This window comes from Aedes aegypti, chromosome 1, assembly GCF_002204515.2.
Source record: "Aedes aegypti strain LVP_AGWG chromosome 1, AaegL5.0 Primary Assembly, whole genome shotgun sequence".
Classification (NCBI taxonomy): Eukaryota; Metazoa; Arthropoda; class Insecta; order Diptera; family Culicidae; genus Aedes; species Aedes aegypti.
In genome coordinates, this window is record NC_035107.1 from 298,576,676 (window position 1) to 298,598,824 (window position 22,149).

The following is a 22,149-nucleotide window of genomic DNA, read 5'->3' on the forward strand; positions in this document are numbered from 1 at the left end:
AAAATAGTTGATAACATTGCGAAGAACATTGATAATACCTAGTCAATTCTTAAGTATAAAAATGTTTCTCAGGGAAAAAAGCCCCCACAAAACATTGGCCACCGGGCCCCCATATTTGTAAATTCGGCCCTGCTCTTATGTTTCATAAGGGGCGCACTTTCGTTGAGAAGTGTAAGAAGTGTAAGAAAGGTGTAAACAGCGGGACCTTCTCATTAAATTCGATTTTTATCAACAGTACTTTTGATAATTTAGGGCAGGTAAGGAAGTCTGTTATATTAGGGCAATGAGAATATGAAATGCAATTTACGGCTTATTCAAATGGTTTGGGTTTTGGCTAAATGCATGGACATACTTTCGCTGCCAAAATAATTGTGAGAACAATCTGAAGCCATGAGCTAAGTATGCTGTTTACCTCTCGAAAAGTAAAATTTTCTGCGGAAGAAATGGTTAAGTACTGGGCACAGATACTACACACGAAATATTAAACAAAGTTTTTTTCAAATTGCAAGATAACTCCAGCTTGCCAACGATAATCACGGCTGAATTGATGAAAATAACTAGTTTTCTTTTGTTGTGTACCTTCGATTTTTCCGGAGTAACATGGAAAAAGGGCCACAGTTTCCAAGCATTAAATATTCATTTTTGTTCGAAAACGTAATAAGATGCATATTGCAATACTTTTTATTCAATCATAATAAACGGTGTTATCGTGATATTACTCTTGAATACTGTTGAATTGATTCTCATTCGATTATTATCACCTTTGATGAAATGTAAAAATATGTTTTGATCAATTACGCGCTTTTATCATGTTTGTCCACTGTTTAAGATCCGGACTCACAGTGACATTTCGTGACAGCAGAATCTCGGCTCACTTTGACGTACATAAATTTCGTATCGGTTTCTCCCTCCCAGGATAAGAAATTTTCAACAGTGAGCTACAGTGAAACCTCCATGAGTCGATAATGAAGGGACCATCGACTCATGGAAATATCGAGTCATCGAACAGCAATCCATTGGAAAGCTGTTTCAAGGGACCATCATAGTAACATGAGTCGATATTGAGTCATGGAACATCGACTATTCACTGTACAATGGACCAATGCACGAGTTCACTAATTTGACGTTTGAGCGGTGCCGAATTCACTGGTTTCCATGGCCACATAAATAACACGGCACCGCTAAAACGTCAAATAGTGAACTCGTGAATTGGTCCATTGAAATTTCATTTCTTTTGAACTGCGTACTGCGATCATAGCAAAATGCTTTTCTTAACAATTTCTTGCAAGAAATTTTTCACGCATCGAGGTAGGCGATTTCTGTTCCCTGCAGATGCATAGTCCCCAATGGACCAATGCACGAGGTCACCATTTGAGGTTTTAGCGGTGCCGTGTTATTTACATGACCATAGCAACCGGTGAATTCGGCACCGCTTAAACGTCAAATCATTGAACTCGTGCATCGGTCCATGGACCAATGTACAAGTTCACTAATTTGACGTTTGAGCGGTGTCGTATTCACTCGTTGCTATGGTCACGTAAACAACACGGCACCGCTCAAACGTCAAATAGTGAACTCGTGCATTGGTCCATAGACATGATAATCATGCTAAAATGGACGAAATCGATAATACTCGGATTAAGGTATATTAGGGGCTGTCCATAAACCACGTGGATATTTATTTCAGATTTAGACAGATCATTTGACTGAGAGTTTGAGTTTATAGCCGACATTTGTTCCAGATCGAACCACTGTACCTAGTGTGGGGCAATCGGAGGAAAGGATTGGTGGATCAACCACCGACGACTGACGGTGACTGGAATGTACGGATAGAGCTACTCTAAAGCTGCTGGAAAACAAGTTCTTTGCACCGTTTTCCTTTGGGCCAGTGGTTCTCGATAGGGCTCCTCGGAAGCCTGGTCGGAAGGGGTGGCGTTCTCGCAGGGCAGGGCGCGGAGTGCGTGTGAACATACAGGTATTTATGGTCCGGAGTCAGTGTATTATTTCCATCCAGCATAAATATGTGCGCGCGGTGTGTTCGTTTCGTTCTCCTCTGTATAGTCTTCTGTTGAGGGCTTTGTTCGTCTTTCAGCGTCGTCGTCGCGCACATCGGGCAGGTCCAAGCAAGATGTTGCGAGAGCTGAGCGAATTGTAGCGATAGGGTTTGCAGCTGTATTATCACATGAATCCATTAATAGATAGCGGGAAAATAATAGGTCGTTTAATGCGACAATCCAAGCTGCACGGAAAATCAATCCTTGACCAGCATACGGAATGCCAATTTACTACTTAATAACATTGCCTTATGCAATAGATCAAACATGAAAATTATATCAATTCCTGGAAAAAATCCTTCTTGATTTTTTTTGGAAAACAACCTATGGAAATTTCAGTAAGCAATCTGTTCGAAGAATATCGTAAATGATAGCCTTAAACGTTTTTCAAAGAAAATCTATGACGTATTTTTATTAGAAGCTTTGGGAGAATCGCTGGAAAATTGGCTGGAGCAATTCTTAAATTAAGATATTTTCAGAAATAGTTCTAAGGAATCCCTGAAACTCTTGTAGATCATTGTCAAAACTATTAGAAGGGATCCATGGAATAACTTTGTAGAATTTTTGTAGGGTTATGTTGTAATATATCCTGTCAATTATTACACAAGTCTCAGTGTCCTATATATGTAGGGACAGTGCTCTATATAAGTAAGTCTCCTTAAAGGTCTTTACGGTATTTATACAGAGATCTCTACTGATATTCAATAGAGTCTTCATAGAAGCTTCCACAGTCTCACAAATGTTCCTTCACAGAGATTTCAACAGAAATCATTACAGATGTCTCAAAATATTCTTTTCAAAACAGAAGTCTTCATGGAAGCCCTCACAGAAAATCTTAACGCATGTTTTCACAAATAAACTCAGCGAACTCTTTATATAATGTGAGCGTTTTGTTTAGCTGTTTGTGTACAATTCAGGAAATAATTTCTGCTATTAGGTTCAACTCCAAAAATGTTTCTTCACTAATCTGTTAACCCTATCACACTCGCCAGAACCGGCCTCCATGAGGTGGCATTCCGAATCCGAGCAACCAAGAAGTAGCGAATGAGAACGAGCCAGACGACCGATCGAAGCAAGCGTGGACCAAGGCAAGAAAAAAACGCAACTCCAGATAAATATATTCGATTCGATTTGATTTGATTTACCACTGCTGGCTGCCACCGACCAACCAATCGGTCCACAACCACCATACCACAGACAAACGGACGTAACACTGTCGAAATTTTCATGGACCACTCATTTCAATCCTCATGCGCGCGCAATAGTTTTTCTTCATGTTTTTACAGTAACGCCATCTGCGAAAATTGTTGCTCCAAACGGTGTTCATCTGGTGAGCGATAATGAAAAGAAATTTGTTCTAAGTATTACGTCTGTTTGTCTGTGTCCGTACACTCTGACTGATCCCAAGGGCCATCGTCGTAGTTTGAACGGACGATGATAATGACGACGCGAGCGCGAGGATGCTGCTCTGGCTTCTGATGCCTGATGGTGAGTGAGTGCGAATTCTCGAGCGCCCGGAAACCGCTGCATCGCTCGTTCGTTCGCCACACAGGAGGCCATGGCGGCGGAGCAGCGAGCCCACAAATGCGACGGCTGTTGATCGGTTGTTTCTTTGCTCTCTCAGGATCATTACAAGAAAAGGCTTCAAATTATCCTGATCTGCTTGCTGAACACGTTTTTGGAGTTTGCGTTCGGGGTTTGGGAGTTTGGCTTAATTCGCTACTTATAGCAAGTGAGTCAGCGGTGGTGGATTTCTGATTTGCCCTTATTGGTTTTAATTTCATTAGAGATGTGTTTTCGTGTTTGATCCACGGCCGATGATGATGATGATGCACCATCGATCGTCAGACGAGAAGAGAAACGGTGGTGGTTTGTTGGAGAGTGTTAATTTTAGGAGAAACGTGAGCATTCGAACAGTGAGAATGTTTCGTTTGTTGTGCTTTCTGTCGATGCTTCAGAAGACAAGGGAGTAAGAATTTCTCGGATGCAGGCAGGGCCGTATTCATGTTTTTGGAATGATATGTGATGAGTCAACATGTTCCTCAATAAACCTCCAAGAACATCTGGACACTGATGAAAAAGTAATCACTTTTTTTAATTATATCATTGTTTTTAAAGATTCAGATTTGCAGTGGATACGAGTAACTGACACTGAAGAAGACTGCAAGTGGTAGTCGAAATACGCGTATCTGTCAAAAATAATCATTTAGGAGCGGAATTAAAAGGTACACGATACTCCATCTACTTTTAAGTTTCTCTATTGAGATTCTGCTCAGAGGATTTGAACATTAATAAGAGAAAGATTCAAGGCTATTTCAAATATTAAAAAAAATTGAAGCGATTCGAAACAAAAACGAAACATTCAAATTTCAATAAATGTCACTACATTCAATGGCCTATCTTCAAAACTCGATTTCGTAAAAATCTATTGACGTTTAGAAAAGTTATGGCTATTGGTTGTTTATGACGTGAATATTGTAACAAAGACAAATTAAAGACCTCCATGTCCCTTGCAGTTGCCCATAATTTTATGGCTTATAAGGTAATCTAGAATGCCGTGAAAAGTGTACTGCGATCTGTCAAACTTGGGTACCTTTTGTACTACCAAGGGACCAAATGCAGTACTAGAAGTGGTACACAATCTGAGCCCGAGTGTGACGGACCTGATTGTAACTTCCATTGCATAGCACAAAATAAAAATAAAATCTTTATTTTTTTTGCAATGGTTTTCAAGATCTATCATGAGGATGCTTTGAGGTGTATTATGTTTTGCATAAATGTTTGGTCCAGAGTGGGGCGAAAGCTCGACTATATTATATTATATTATCTTGCGCAAAAAATTCCAAATTACCTAAATCCACACTTTTAAATTTAACAAAATTTGCCTGATCGTGTGAAATATGTTTTCAAAAATTTCTCGTTTTTACTGAGCTTTGCGAAAAACTGCAATATTTGGCTATATTACAATTGACCCTGTTTTTGGGATATTTTGATGAAAATTTAGTATGTAATTTTCTGCAAACATAAGTTTATAGCTGGCATAAGATATACCTGTCAAAGGAGCATCGTTATTTTGTGTTTCAATCAGTGAACTTTTGCCCCACACTAGATACGAATTCTTGCCCCACCGATGGCGTTTGAGAGAATCAATTTTGAAACTGTTATAACTGAAAATGGGTGAAAGCAAAATCTTAGCCAATATGTTGAAGGGTCACTGCGCGGTATTTATTTCTTTTCAACTCTTTTTAATTTATTCGAACCCTCTGAACTGAATCTCAGTAAAGAGAATCAAAAAAGTAGATTTGAGGACCTTGTACCTCTGAACGAGAATTAAATTAATTATTAAGAAGAAGTGAATGCTTTTTTAATAGGAATCAACCAAACAGACAGTCAAGGTGGATTGAACTTTTCAATTCAGGATAATCATCTTAAATGCTGCTGTTATGACGTCGTCGTTTTAACTAAAACCTGGTTAAACGACAACACCAGATCGAGTCAAATGTTCGGTGATAGCTACGAAGTTTTTCGATGTAACAGAAACTCCGAAAATAGCAGAAAGGCAACAGGAGTTGGTGTTTTGATAGCTAAGCGCATATAATTTGAAGCTTTTGCAGTCGATGATCTGCATTTGAGAAACTAAGAACAGGTATGAGTCAGAAATAAGCTGGGCAATCATAATTTTCATGTCAGTGTTGTTTACATTCGTACTAATCGTATTCGCGTTGACCCTCTCCCTCGACGTCTGTCAGTTTCAGAAGCTACTTGATTCTCCACTTGAAGATCCTTTTTCGCTTCTGTATCTGAACTTTTTTTCCAGGTTTATCAAGCTACTTTTTTCTCCAGTAAAGCAGAGAAATTGTCACTTGGCTGCTGGATTTATAATTACCTTGTACTTAGAGTCCGTGGTTTCGGATAAATAGGAACCCTGGAGTGAGCTTTGAACTTGGTTTATTTCGAGTCAAATATACAAAAGTCATCTTTACTCTACAGGTTACACTATTGATGTATAATTATGTAAAACTGAAATTATGTTGAGTGGAAATTTCCATATCCCTTTTAAGTCCAGGGATTAACAATCGTTTTATTGATTTTACATGCAAATTTGTTGGTAGTGTATTCGCCACTGAACGGACTAAATTTCATTTGTTTTATGCTTATATACTATGTCCCTTTCGAACCTGGTAGAACTCCTAAAGTATCGCATGTTTTCATCGTTTTTCTCCGCCAGATCCGAAGAGCCTATTTAAATAAGACGTGGTGCCAAGTGATAAAATTGCGCAACATTTGTAACGCTTAAAGGATCCAATCGTATACTTTCTGAGGGATAAACAGAGATAAAATCTTAACCTATGCTTTCTTATGCGCATTCGTCTCACGCGTGAACGTGTTTTCTTATCTCGAACGCAGTCCTAAATGCCTATATTCGTTCCTAGACGGATGATGCAATTGCGTTATGTAAATGTGATCCTTTTATCGGTTTTTGCTTTTCATTTCATCTTCTTGTCTTTTTTTGAGTGTTTCGTGAAGCCCAAGCAAGACGGTTCGGTTTTGCGTCGTCGGATAGGTTTTGCTCACGGTTTCGCGCGTGTTTTCGTCGACGAAGAACTTCTTTTTCCCATGTTTTTGAACGTCTGGTTGGGTATGTGTTAAGGAAGGTCCAAGCAAGAAGGTTTGTTTTCGGGACGCCAAGAAGTTTTGCTTTTCGCACTGTGTGAGATATTTGTGTTCAGTCGGAGATGGATTACCAACTGGTGACTTCGTTTCATGGTTATGATAACACATTTTTTTCTTGAATGCGTAACTTTTATGTAATATTAAAACAAACTTTGTATGGTTCGTCACTATAAGTGTCGGCATTATGCTTTTTTATACAATTTCAATATACATATATTTTTCTCTTTTTGACATTATTAAAAATATCTTTTGAAGTGTTCGACATTGTGAATGTTGACGTATTTTTCAAAACTTCTACCTTCTCGAGACAAAAAATTCACAGTAATACTCATATGTAATTTTCAAACAAACTATGTATGGTTCGTCACTACAAGTGTCGGAATTATTCTTGTTTCATATAATTTAAAATATATACATGCAATTTTCAGTTTTCGCCTTTAATAAAAACTTCTTTTGAATTGTTCGACATTATAGATGTTGACGAATTTTTTAAATCTTCTACCAAAAACTTCTTGAGACAAAAATACAAAACTAGCTTTAAATATAAGTTGTATATTTCCCCCTTATCCATGGATCGCATCACCGACCAAAGGTGACTCCCAGATCTTTTCCTCCCTCACTAATAAACACCCTTCCCGTGGTGATTGTGGAGATGCAGAGGTATTCTCGGTCTCTAGAAGCAACAATCATTACACCCTAACATTCCTTCCCCATCCCAACTGACTGTAAGGACTTGGCCGGCGCCGTTATTGATCAACAATATTAGATCCGCTAAAATCGCACTTCGAGAGTAAGTGGAAGCTCCCATCCCTTATTCATTTGGATCGTAGTGCAATTCTTACCAGTTCCGATCAATCACGGAGTAGCAACCATTGACAGGTACAGTCAGTCTATGCTATGCTATGCTTCATTTCATCTTCTCGTCTTTTGTATCGATCATCGGTCTGGACAGGCTGTTAGAATTTTATTTTTTTTTTATTAATTTTTTTTTCTTAATTTCTTTATCAGTATCATTCCAAACATTACATTCATTTCTTATATCTAGGTGTTCTGTGTTATTAGACAACACTATCATCCTAATTTGGAAAAACAAATTTAAGATTTAATTAACATTTTGTTAACAACATATTACATTTCATTTGCCGTAGCAGTTCAGATTTTTTACAGGTGAGTAGATTTCACCTGTTTATAAGAGAAAAAAAAAAACGCTTTGAATATACTTAACCTAACTTAACCTAAACATATAACGCATTAATCGTGGCAATAGAAGATTGTAACGATTTTTGCCTGAAATTATTTATTATTTTATTTGACATTTGTTCCAATGATTCAACATTGGATATTCTATGTAACTCATTGGTACTATACCAGGGAGGAAGCCTCAGAATCTTTTTCAAAATTTTATTTTGAATTCTCTGCAGAGCTTTCTTCCTGGTATTACAACAGCTAGTCCATATTGGTACAGCATACAACATGGCTGCCCTGAAAATTTGTTTGAATATCAAAAGCTTGTTCTTAAGACAATGTTTTGATTTTCTATTAATAAGGGGATAGAGACATTTTACATATTTATTACATTTGGCTTGAATGCCCTCAATGTGATTTTTGAAAGTTAAATTCTTATCTAGCATGAGCCCTAGATACTTAACTTCATCTGACCAATTTATTAGAACCCCTCTCATCGTGACAACATGTTACTTGAAGGTTTCAAATAAAGAGCTTTGGGTTTATGTGGGAATATTATTAGTTGATTTTTGGAAGCATTAGGAGAAATCTTCCATTTTTGCAAGTATGAAGAAAAAATATCCAAACTTTTTTGCAATCGACTACAGATGACACGCAGGCTTCGTCATTTGGCGAAGAGGCCTGTGTCATTCGCAAACAAAGATTTTTGACATCCCTGAGGTAACTCAGGTAAGTCAGATGTGAAAATATTGTATAATATTGGTCCCAAAATGCTGCCTTGAGGAACATCAGCTCTTACAGGAAGTCTTTCAGATCTGGAGTTCTGATAATTAACCTGAAAAGTTCGATTTGACAGATAACTTTGAATTATTGTAACAATGTTTGTTGGAAAATTAAAGTTTTTAATTTAACAATCAAACCTTCATGCCACACACTGTTGAATGCTTTTTCAATGTCTAGAAGAATAGCCTTCAGATGTGTTGGAACGGATCAAATTTGTTACACGTAAAAGGGGATTTTTTTTATTTCCGTACAAAGTGGGCCGAAGGGTCTCAGATTTCCATGAAACTTTTTTCATAGGGCAGGGCTCATCAATTTATGAATAAAAAAAAATTGAGAAAAATTCAGGGTCGCCTATTTTCCCGGAAAACTCAGTTAGAAATTTTTTGTTTTCCCCTGACATTACTTACTTTGAAAAATCATAACTCAAGAACGAAGTATCGTAGAAACAAATTTTTTTATGAAAATGAAAGCAAATTTTCACAGGAATAAAAAAAAATACTAACTTGAAAAAGTTTTCCACAAAATTTTCCACCGTTGAGAAAATTTGTAATGAAAAGCCAGAAAAACTATGCTCCAACCCGTGGAAAATTTTCAAAAAAATATTTTTGAGAAGATAATTTCATAAGCTCTAATCACTGAAATTTTTAAAATGTACTTTTTTTTCGTTTTAGAGTTATAGCCAATTTTGTAAAAAATGTACAAATGTGCCATTTTGAGCCTTTTTTTGAAAAATCATAACTCAAGAAAGGAGCATCGTAGAAACAAAGTTTTTCTATGAAAGTGAAAGCAAATTTTCTCAGGAATAAAAAAAATATTAACTGGAAACAGTTTTCCACAAAATTTTCCACCGTTGAGAAAATTCGTAAAGAAAAGCCGGACAAACTATGCTCCAACTCGTAGAAAATAAGCTTCATAAGCTTTAATCGCTGAAATTTTTGAAATGTACTCTTTCCTTTTTGTTTTTGAGTTATGGCCGATTTTGTGGAAAAAGACCATATAAGCCTTTTCTTTAAAAACCAATATTTCAATCGAAGCATCGGAAAAACAAAGATTTCTTATCAAAGCAATTGCAAATTTTCTAAAACATCTGAAAAAAATATATGGGATTGGTTTTAATGAAGTATAAGTCGGAATGGATGATATTTTTCATGAAAAATTACACCGCTAAGAAAAACTGAAAAAACTGTCTCTGCCTCAATTTTTCATTACACTGAAAAGGGATTCTTTCTTTTCTATGGAACAAATAAGATTATTGTTTTTTTTTAATTGTATTTATTCAATTATTCAGTATATAACCTACATTTTCATCTTAATACTATCTATTTTTTCAACCGGGAAGATTGTCTTTGGTTGCTAACACCAGAAGATTTTCGTTTCTTTGTATTATTAAGAACAAAGCATGCTGTATTTTCTTGGTTTTCATGTGCATCGGAGAATTCACTACCAAAAATGCTTCGTTCGTCTTTTGGTATAAATGAATGATATTTTTTGTTCTAGGAATTGGAACAAGGTTAGAAAAAAGTTGGAGCATAGTTTTTCCGGCTTTTCTTTACGAATTTTCTCAACGGTGGAAAAATTTGCAGAAAACTTTTTCCAGTTAATATTTTTTTTTATTTCTGAGAAAATTTGCTTTCATTTTCATAAAAAAACTTTGTTTCTATGATGCTTCGTTCTTGAGTTATGATTTTTCAAAGTAAGTAGTGTCAGGGAAAAACAAAAAAAATCCAACTGAGTTTTCCGGGAAAATGGACGATGCTGAATTTTTCTCAATTTTTTTATTCATATATTGATGAGCCCTGCCTGTGAAAAAAGTTTCATGAAAATTTGAGACCTTTCGGCTCAAACCCGTACGGAAATGACAAAAAAATCCCCAAAAGTTGATGAGTGGTCGAATGTCCATGGCGGAATCCGAACTGTTCATTGGCGAAAAAATGAATTTTCGTTGATGTGGGCCATCATTCTGTTCAAAATAACCTTTTCAAAAAGTTTACTGATGGAGGAAAGCAAACAGATTGGACGATAGCTAGAAGCTTCTGCAGGATTTTTGTCTGGTTTTTAAATTGGAACTACCTTAGCATTTTTCCATTTGTCAGGAAAATATGCTAATTGAAAACATTTGTTAAATATATCAACTAAAAATGATAAACTACTTTCTGGAAGTTTCTTGATGAGTATGTAGAAAATTCCATCATCGCCAGGAGCTTCCATGTTTTTGAATTTTTTAATAATAGTTCTCACTTCTTCCAAATCAGTCTCCCAGGCATTTTCGAAAACGTTCTCTTGATTGAGAATATTTTCGAACTCCTGAGTAACTTGATTTTCAATTGGACTAGTAAGTCCTAAATTACAATTGTGCGCACTTTCAAACTGCATTGCAAATTTTTGTTAATTTGTTTTCATTTTTCAATGCCGATATTGGCTTCTGAGGTTTTTTTTTCCAAATTTTAGATAATTTCCAAAAGGGCTTAGAGCCAGGGTTCAATTGAGAAATTTTATTTTCAAAATTTTTGTTTCTTAATTGAGCAAAACGTTTCTTGATTTCTTTCTGCAAATCCTGCCATATAATTTTCATAGCGGGATCACGAGTGCGTTGAAATTGCCTTCTCCTCACGTTTTTAAGACGGATCAAGAGTTTAAGATCATCGTCTATAATTACGGATTCAAATTTTACTTCACATTTTGGAATTGCAATGCTCCTGGCAACGTAGATGAACCAGTCTAGGGCTGAAAATCTCCTTAATAAAGCTATAATAATAATAATAATAATGCTCCTGGCTTCAACAATGGAATTTGTTGAAGTTTCAAGAGCATTGTCAATATCAAGTTTTATTTGTAAGGGAATATTAACATCAAGATTAGAGTCAATAAATGTTTCATATATATTCCAGTCGACTCGAAAATAATTGAAAGTGGAGCTGATAGGATTGAGAATCGCTTCATGGGATATCTGAAATGTAACAGGGACATGATCAGAATCAAAATCAGCATGAGTAATCAGTTGGCTACAAAGATGACTAGAGTCGGTTAAGATCAAATTAATCGTAGATTGATTTCTAGAAGAGGAAAAACATGTAGGGCTATCAGGGTATTGAATTGAGAAATATCCTGAAGAGCACTCATCAAATAAAGATTTGGTCAATGGAAATAGAAAAAGGTTTTTACGTAACGCGACACCGTTTGCAGAACCCTGTTGGATGATGAACGTAACGCGGCGCACATAAAATGAAATCAATGAGATTCTTTCATTATCCAATATTTCCTTCCAGTTTGAAGTCACACTCTTATTCTTATCAATACATAGAAGGATTGCCTAGAACAAACCAGTAGGCGAATTCCGGCGCGTATTTTCTTCGAAGAAAAGAAAATTTTCTTGCTGGTGGATTATGGAAGAAAATTTCTTCTCTTCGAAGAAAATGTGCGCCGGAATTCGCCTGCAGGATTGTAAAAATTATAGCAGAGCAGATATAGGCGATTACAGAGTGATGTTTGAAAAAGTGCATTTCAGCGATGATGTCGCGTTACGAAAAGCAACTGCTTTTATTTACCATTTATACAGTGTAAAGTTTCAAAATGAATGTCACAACATCAAGTACATTTAATATGCATAAAATAATACCTGTTTAATCACATGGTCACAAGGCATATTTCAGAGAACAGGCCTCATCTGTTAATGAAAGTCGGTTCCTCGTGGTGTCGCGTTACGCTGGAATGTGTAAAGTGCTTAGGACGATTCATGGTGGCATGCAAGAGAAAGGTGTGTGGCGGCGAAAGATGAAGATTTCACATTAGAAGAGTTTATTCACTCTTCCAGAGATTATTATGACGAGCTATTACAGCACTAAACATTACAGATTTGCCTTTTCCACAGTAATTTGCATATAAACTTCATATAACATGTGCACGACCAAATTTCTGGACAAATATTTCAAAAGGGCATATCGACATTGGTAAACATTGACTTTGCAAAACGCTGTTGAGCCCAATTCAACACGATCACTCTCACCAATACCACTATCAGGAAGAGCTAACAACAATCTTTCTGATAGTGGTGTTACTTTGCGTGGGCGTGCTAAAAAGGGCTCAACAGCAACGTTTCTTAAAAAAAATTCAAGACCTCTTGGGCCCTTTTCAAATGTTTGTCCAGATTGTTTCCAAATCACTTCGAATGTTGTGAGAATGAATTTCATCAGAGTTGACACCATTTAAGCAAAGGGGAGCAACAACTTCAAAATTTGCATCAGTTCAGTGCACATATATTTGGGGAGTGTGGGATAATGGTGAGATAAGGCCACAAATCGAGCATTGTAGCGTGAAATTTTTAGTTCTGTGTCATCTGTTTAGTTGTCAATTGAATTAATGAATATTGTGCCCTCGAATCCCCACCAATCCGGCCCTGGATGCAGGGGAAAATTACCGTCGAAACAGGAAGCCAATGGGCTGGAGCCGGGGCAACGAGTAGGAGAACCAGTAGAAAATTACAGGTTTAAGGTCAAACAATTAATATTGGAAATAAATTGCGATTACGGCCCGTATCGCAGCCAATAGTCTTCGCTTCGGTCATGCGGACGGGTACGAATCGAAGTCCAAGCAGGCGGGTACTTGAAATAAAGCGCAGGAAACTAGACGAGTAACCCACGGTTAATGCACGATTTGGTACGCTGAATTGATTGGATGGCTGCATGAGAAGGTAGGACCCGTCGATTTTATGATGCGCTGAGAGGACGCAGATTCGTTGCACGAAGGACCCGTTTTCTGGAACGGACGGAGCTTATCTTCAAGAACACGCTACACTCAGCCCAGTCCGGTCGGTTTAAATATCGCTTTTCATCGGAGAGATAATTCCGGTTTGATGGGGTCAGGGAAATTATGGGATTATCGAACTCACCTTTTGCCGTTCGAGCAGATAGTAGAAGCCGGGTTTTCTATTTATGTTCGCCTATTTCTCATCATTCGCCGCGAAATAGCGGTGCTGCTCGCGGGAAGACCCCTCCTGGCAATAGAACGAAAAACTGCAACAACTGACCGCAAGTTGCAAACAAATCGGCGACAACGCCAATCACGATCTTCGTGTGTGTGCTCGCCTACTGCCGATCATCTGAGAACCGAGGAGCGAGATTCTTTCCTCGCCACTTTGCCTTATAAGTCATTTGTTCTCACCAGGCAACTATGGCCCGAGACTAGACTCCAAGTCGTCCACACGGTTCATGTGGCGCAAACCGGCCTTCGTCACGGACCCAGAAAGGGAAGCGGATTGCCTTACCATATAATTTATAAACCGTTTAATGGTGTAATGAAAATATCTTGGATACTTTGTCACTATTAGTCTTAATCTTTTGTTAAAGATGCTTTATGAGGCTCTCATCCTCGTTGTTCCTTCTCTGGTAGACACTTGGCGTTGTCGTCGTGGAAACTAGCTCCCGCAGACATCTATTATGTGCGATCATCATTCTCGTGAGCTCCGCGATCTCGTAGCAGGCACCGCTTCCCGCATGTGTCAATTGATCTGGATTATTCCGCGCCTGCTTCGCATCACATCGCATGTCTTGGATTTTTTTTTTCTCATTTTGCGGAGGCGAAAACGATTGACTTGTCTGCTCCCAGTATAGATTCCGTGACAGTCAGCTTTATGTGCTTGTTGATTTTCGGATTAGAAGTTTCGCACGGCAACCTGTCAAAGCGGAGCGCAGATGGCAATAAATTCCACCGGAGTTCCCATATCAGAAAAAGAGAGAGACGGTCGCAATCGAAGTCCTCGCAGGGTAGAAGCACCGGTTTTGGCCATGCGTCAGTTGTAGCCATAGTGGATTATACACCGTTTTACATTCACATAATAGAGTTATATTCATTAACTCGTCCAAATTGATTCAAAACAAAACAAAAATTACAAAATATTTAACATGTCATTTGGTCCACTCTGACTTAACGCCGACCAAATAGGACTTCCCATAACCGGTGCTTCTACCCTAGTCATCATTGTCATGTGTCATGTGAGAAGCGGTCAAATTCAGAGGAACTCCGATCGCGTATGGAAAACGGTCGATAGCGGAAGATGAATGGCGTGAGCAAAGCTATGGAGTTTTTCTTGCAAGCGCAGTGAATGGGGAAAATTTACATTTTGAAAGGTGCAGTTTTTCTGATAGCTATATGGGCTGCTGAAGTTGTCTTGTGAGTGAAGACTTTTTGTTGCGAGGAAGCATCAGTTATAATTTTAGAGGATGATGGGGTGATAGAAGGAAATTCAGGGAAGTAAAGAAAATTTTCATTCCGGATAGATCCTAGACCGACCGGAAATCAAACCCAGACACCTTCAGCATGGTTTTGACTTGTAGCCGTGCTAATAGGGTCCTAAAGCCCTGTCCCAATTTTAGTGCCAAACGCTCATGTTTAGGCCAAAAACATATGTTTACTCAATTTTTTGATGTATTTCGTTTGTTTGAGTCCAAAAAAAATGTTTTTTGTTTTTTTTTAGATTTTGTCACACCTTTTGGCTGAAACTCAAATTTTTGGGTGTACAGTGAAACCTCCATGAGTCGATATTGAAGGGACCATCGACTCATGGAAATATCGAGTCATGGAACAGCAATCCTTTGGAAAGCTACTTCTAGGGATCATCATAGTAACCATGAAATTATGTTTTTAGTATGGTTCCATGAGTCGATATCGAGTCATGGAACATCGACTCATGGAGGTATCACTGTATTTTGTTTTCCGTGTCCCTTCCGAAATGTCAGATAGGAACAACCCCAGTGCTAAAACTAAAACCCCTGTGGTGTTTTTGTCGACTAAGCGAACGTCAAACATGATCTTAAGTGACAAGGTTCATTTATAGACCCAATTTTGTTCAAATATTATGTCAAATTGAATTCGAAACTCGACTGGAAAACAGAAAAAGTGCTGGAGTTGCTGAAAACAACAGCAAGGTGTCGAGTGCTCAAAACCTATAAGGAGACCTTAAGTAGTGTGATGTGCTAGTATCCATCGTATTGAGCATTGATCAGTAAGAACTGCAATTTTCCCAGTATTGCAGTGAATGATGCTGATACAAACCGATTCCAAACAGTTCTTTCTCAAAACAGGTTTTTCATTGTACAATAAGATTTTAATAAATATTGATCTCTTTTTGGAAGTAATGCAAAGAAAATGTATCTTGCCGTATTCTCAATCCGTCGTATCGTTTTCATTTCTGTCGCAACCAGTTTCCAGATTCGTCTCACAACTTACGGCTCACTATGATATAATGAGTGGTCAAAACACAACATATCAATGCTATAATAAAATGTTTTACTAGATTATATAGATCTACGGGCATCTCCCTCCATTCCTTCAGCATGTTGAAATATACTAATTTCCTTAATAATTCATTGTTCGTCATCAAAATTCAGCCCGAACATATGAACACAATTCCTTTTGACCGTACATTTATGGCATTTCCTCACAGTGCAGCGAAAACAACACAATCAAAGGAACCGTATTTTTACGTCGAGCATCACGCATACATTGATGCTCCAAGATGATCCAGCCTCGGGCTGCAAATCACGGTTATAAAGATAATAATAATAACATTGATGCGCACAAGCTTTCTTTTTTCTCAGTGTGACGAATTGAACTTTGTTTACATTCTCAATTTTACGCAGTCGGTGGGGAAATTTCATAAAATTTCGTGAATTGTAGGAGTTTTACGGCGTGCAATTGGAATGAAATCCTTCAGTGAAGAAGTACGATGGTTTTCCCTAGCGAAAATATGTGCCTGGCGATGTAAGTCACACAGGAGGGCGGGAAGAAACTTGTATCATAAAGTGGTGTGACTGTTGTCGATCGTTAAGTATTTCTCTCAAATCGTGTTCGTCCATGCGATTTCGGTGAAAAAGTGCAAAGTGGATTATTGAACTGAAGTTGTTTAACGAAATACAGTAGTTTTATTGCATTTTTGGTGTACAAGTGTACAAACCATGACAGCTTTCACAAAAATATACTTGGAAAATGAATCTATGTGGCCGGTAATTTGGAATATCCGCCGTAGTGAAACATTTTAAGTTTAATACGACGAATAATAGCGCTTACGACGAAGTAGAACGAAACCCTAATCATACGATGTTGTGTTTCATCTATTTATTTCCTAGTATTGAACGCGATATATCTGTTATTAATTGAATAAGTAGCGTATTGAAAAGGTTTTTTCCTGCAATTTCTCATCGTCATAGGTTGTTTTTCATCACGCCAACCCGTCATGGATCATTATTAGGACTGGGGAGTTGCGGAATATTTTCCGCTCCTACTGGGGCTCTGGATTCTTTAGGCGGAAATTCCATGGCTTTTCCCGCCGGAACAGACGATCTTGCAGAGGTACTGGGCGAAAATTGTTGGAACCGCAAAACTGGAGTGAGGAACTGTCGATGTTAATGGAAGACCGTTTTCTGTTCCGTTATTTTCATCAGGGATTCCCATATGTTTTTGAGCCATCATCTAATTTGTTGCAATGTATTCTCGATGTATCCTTTAGCAACAGTTGAAGATTTCCATCCTTCATGCCTCTTCATAACAGAAATATCAACCCAGAATCTGCAGGAGAGACGCAGACGATCGACGAGAGCAGTGTCCTGTGTAATCTGCTGGTGACGGTAGTAGATTTTTTTAGATTAGCGCTTTCCGATAGGAGACCAGTCAGGGCCACTTTCGATGCCGACTCAATACCAATCGGAACATCGGAATCGCTCATTGTTTTGAATACCCAGACAACCAGAATGTACGTATAACCAAATCACCTTTTGCGTTATGTAATGCTTATATGTGCAAAGTTTCACGTATAAGATGTCGCGAAAAGGCCTTATACGTACAAAAGTGGAGGCGATATACGTGCTTATTTTATATGATGAAAGAAAACATGCAATGCGAGTGTGTAGATTTTCTTGCGAATAAGTCTGTACTTTTATGCGACTTAATTTTTTTTAAAGACACCGACACGTTAATGCTTCCAGTGGACGATTTGCCCTTTGAAGGAAGCACCACACTAGACAACGGACTAGCATGCAACGCCCAGTGGCACAATCGAAATACTTTCCTGACGAAAAGTTTTCCGGACTGAAGCGGGAATCGAACCCACACTCCTTGACACGATGCGGCTAAATGCTTGGTAACACTAACCGCACGGCCACGAAGCTGCTACGGATTGATCCAACTTACTTTATACAAGTATACGGGACGAAATGGAATGTATGAACTCATAAAATAACGTTTTATGCGAGGACACTCATGGATCAAACGATTTCGTCCACCATGTAGCGTGGGAGTGATGCAGCTTGTACAAATAAGCGACTTTGTTCGTACACTACTATACAACTTCTGGTTGTCTAGGTAATGATCTACTATGATCAGAATTTTTCAAACATTAATGAGAAATAGTTTAAAAATTATTCCTCAAGTAACGTTTTATGAAATTGTAAAAAAATGTTGTATGCAACTCGGTGCAGAACTCGATTTTCACAGCACTTGTCGTAATTATCTAACTCGTGCTGTAAAAATCTTCATTCTGCACCTTGTTGCGTAAACTACTTTTACAATTCTTAGCGATATTTTTTTCTTAAACTTCACAAAGACACAAGTCATTACTTTTTGAAAGATTGAAGGTACGTCCCTGGATTTTAGTCTAATTTTACTTATAAATGAACTATGTCTAACCAAAGACCAGTTTTTTTTCCGTCAGAATCCAGTTTTCGGTTCTCTACCCTTGTCCATCAGAGACCTTTTTTTTAGCGGATTTTTGACTTTTTCCATCAGATACTGTCAATTTTCATCTTTTTTTTCAGACTATTGTTTTAGTTATATCATGAGACTTCGATATTTGTCTTCCAAAATGCTCATTATTTGAACGATATTTTCCAATTCAATTACCACCGTGCGGGGTGACATTGGGCCTAGGGGGTGACTTTGACCGCCCTTTTCGATGCATCTCATGACTAGTACGGAAGTCAAAAAACTATTCCATGACCATCCAGTGGCTATTTATAACGTATTCTTGAAGCTTGCAACATTGTTTTCATTATTCTGGTTGTAGTGTGCTGTAAAAATCTTGGCCCAAAGTTACCCTTATGGCCCAATGTCACCCAGCACGACGGTACCTATGTTTCATCAACTACGCCATTGTAAAAATTTGAGAAGCGTCTTTACGATCGAAGATTAGACCTTCTCCCTCTCTCTCTCCCTCTCCCTCTCCCTCTCCCTCTCCCTCTCCCTCTCCCTCTCCCTCTCCCTCTCCCTCTCCTCTCCTCTCCCTCTCCCTCTCCCTCTCCCTCTCCCTCTCCCTCTCCCTCTCCCTCTCCCTCTCCCTCTCCCTCTCCCTCTCCCTCTCCCTCTCCCTCTCCCTCTCCCTCTCCCCTCCCTCTCCCTCTCCCTCTCCCTCTCCCTCTCCCTCTCCCTCTCCCTCTCCCTCTCCCTCTCCCTCTCCCTCTCCCTCTCCCTCTCCCTCTCCCTCTCCCTCTCCCTCTCCCTCTCCCTCTCCCTCTCCCTCTCCCTCTCCCTCTCCCTCTCCCTCTCCCTCTCCCTTTCCCTCTTTTCTCGTTAAAATCGGAGGTGATATAAATCAGTATGTTCATATTGAATATTTTTTGTGATTAGTCTCAATCATGGGATATATTCAAAAATATTACGATAGACATAGTTTCTCACCTTGTGAGAACAAACTTTCTGAAGTACAAAATCTCAATGCAAAATCAATGTGCTACGATATCAGTTACATAACTTTCTCACATGAATTTCATGACTTTCTCCCGAACTAAATTCAGGCAAAGTACAGCAACTTCACAAAAGTCTACTGAGATTGAGAATTTTGCAAAAAAATATCGATTTCAGAAGCGTTACACACTTCACATCATCACTTCACATGTTACTACGTCACAGGCGCAAGATTGCAACAATAAGCAAAGGTGCCTGATCTGCAAGGACAAAAGTCGCAACAGACACGCGACGGGAGGCCCTAAGTGTCCGGCCTTCAAGCAAGCGAGAAATTCTAAACCGCAGTGGAGGTAACTCAGCTAAACCTCAACCACTGTGACACAGCGCAACAGCTGCTGTGGAAGTCCGTATCGGAATCGAAGTGCGACGTAGCTATCCTTGCCGAGCCGTATCGAGTACCAGCTGGAAACGGTAACTGGATCGCTGATAAGGCGAAGACAGCGGCAATCTGGACGATGGGGAGGTATCCTATCCAGGAAATAGTGTTCCAGGCGGACGAAGGCTTCGTTATTGCAAAGGTTAACGACGTGTTCGTGTGTAGCTGCTACGCACCCCCCCGCTGGACATTGGACCAGTTCAACGAGATGCTGGACGAGCTAACCGATAAGCTAGCCGACCGGAGACCAGTCGTCATCGCTGGCGACTTCAATGCTTGGGCAGTTGAGTGGGGCAGCCGTCTCACCAACCCAAGAGGGCGTAGTCTACTAGAAGCGCTGGCAAGGCTGGACGTAGACTTGGGTAACGAAGGAACAACCAGCACCTACCGTAGAGATGGCCGGGAATCAATAATCGACATCACTTTCTGTAGTCCTGTGTTGACGGGAGGCCTGAACTGGAGAGTCTGCGATGGGTACACTCATAGCGATCATCAGGAGGTCCGGTATAGAATTGGTGGAAGAACACAATGCTCACAGAGAGCGAGTACACCTCACGAGCAGATGTGGAAAACGCAACGTTTCAACGAAGAGCTTTTCGTGGAAGCCCTCAGAAGAGAAGAGCAGGTTCTGAACTTGAGATCGGAGGAGTTAACGGCTGCGCTGGTACGAGCATGCGACATTATCATGCCACGGAAGGTCGAGCCGAAATACAGACGTCGTCCGGTATACTGGTGGAATGAGAGACTTAGCAACCTCCGCAAAAGATGCCTCCATGCCAGGAGACGGATGCAAAGAGCCAAAACCGATGGTGACAGGGAAGAGCGAAGAGTAACACTGAGGGCGGCGAAAGCCGATCTGAAAAGAGAAATTTCGCTGAGCAAGAGAACGTGCTTCAAGGAGTTGTGTCGCGATGCCAATGCAAATCCGTGGGAAGATGCATACAGGGTAGCGATGGCCAAGATCAGTGGTCCAGCCGTATCCGCTGAAACATGCCCAGAGAAGTTGCAGATTATCGTCGACCGGTTGTTCCCACAACACGCGCTAACGGTCTGGCCACCGACACCGTATGGCCAGGAAGGTGAAGAAAGAGCAATCATTACCAATGAGGAGCTCATAGAGGCGGCCAAGAAAATGAAGCCGAAGAAAGCGCCTGGCCCTGATGGTATCCCCAACGTAGCGTTGAAAGCAGCTATCACGGCCAACCCAGATATGTTCCGGACATCACTCCAGATCTGCTTAGATGAGGGACATTTCCCAGCACAGTGGAAAAGGCAAAAACTGGTTCTGCTACCGAAACCGGGTAAGCCCCCCGGTGAACCAGGCTCGTTTCGGCCGATATGTTTGCTTGACACACTCGGAAAGCTGTTGGAGAGGATCATCCTCAATAGACTGATGGCGTTCACTGAGGGAGAGCGTGGACTGTCGAAGTGGGAGTATGGATTCCGGAAAGGAAAGTCAACGGTAGATGCCATCAAAACAGTGATTGACACAGCCGACAAAGCAAGGACAAAAAAACGAAGAGGTAACCGTTACTGTGCTGTCGTGACGATAGATGTGAGAAACGCCTTTAACAGTGCAAGCTGGGAAGCCATTGCTGTGGCGTTACATAAAATGAAGGTTCCGGATTATCTGTGCAAGATACTAGGAAGCTACTTTGAAAACCGGGTCTTGAGCTACAGCACTAGCGAAGGACAGAAGACGAGGTCGGTAAATGCGGGAGTTCCACAGGGCTCTATCCTGGGTCCAACGTTGTGGAATGCTATGTACGACGGAGTGCTGACGCTTAGGTTGCCAACAGGCGTCAAAATCGTTGGATTTGCAGACGACATCACGCTTGTGGTCATTGGTGACTCACTGGAAAGGGTGGAGGTTCTCGCTACAGAAGCAGTGGACGCAGTCGAAAACTGGATGTACGAGAAGAAACTGGTGATAGCCCACCAAAAAACGGAGCTGTTGCTTATCAGCAACCGAAAAGTGGTGCAGAAGGCTGAGATTACAGTGGGAGAACACACCATAGCCTCAAAGCGGGAGCTAAAACACCTCGGCGTAATGATCGACGATCGGCTGAACTTCAACTGCCATGTCGATTACGCGTGCGAGAAAGCAGCAAGGGCAGTCACGGCGCTGTCCAGGATCATGCCGAATAACTCGGCGACTTGCAGCAGTAAGCGGAAGCTATTGTCTAGCGTGGCTACGTCGATCCTGAGGTACGCTAGCCCGGCGTGGGGAACCGCAATGAAGACGAAGAGGAACCGAGTCAAGCTTAGTAGCACGTATAGGCTGATGGCCATGCGGGTAGCGAGTGCCTACCGAACCATATCTTCGGAGGCAGTATGCGTGATTGCAGG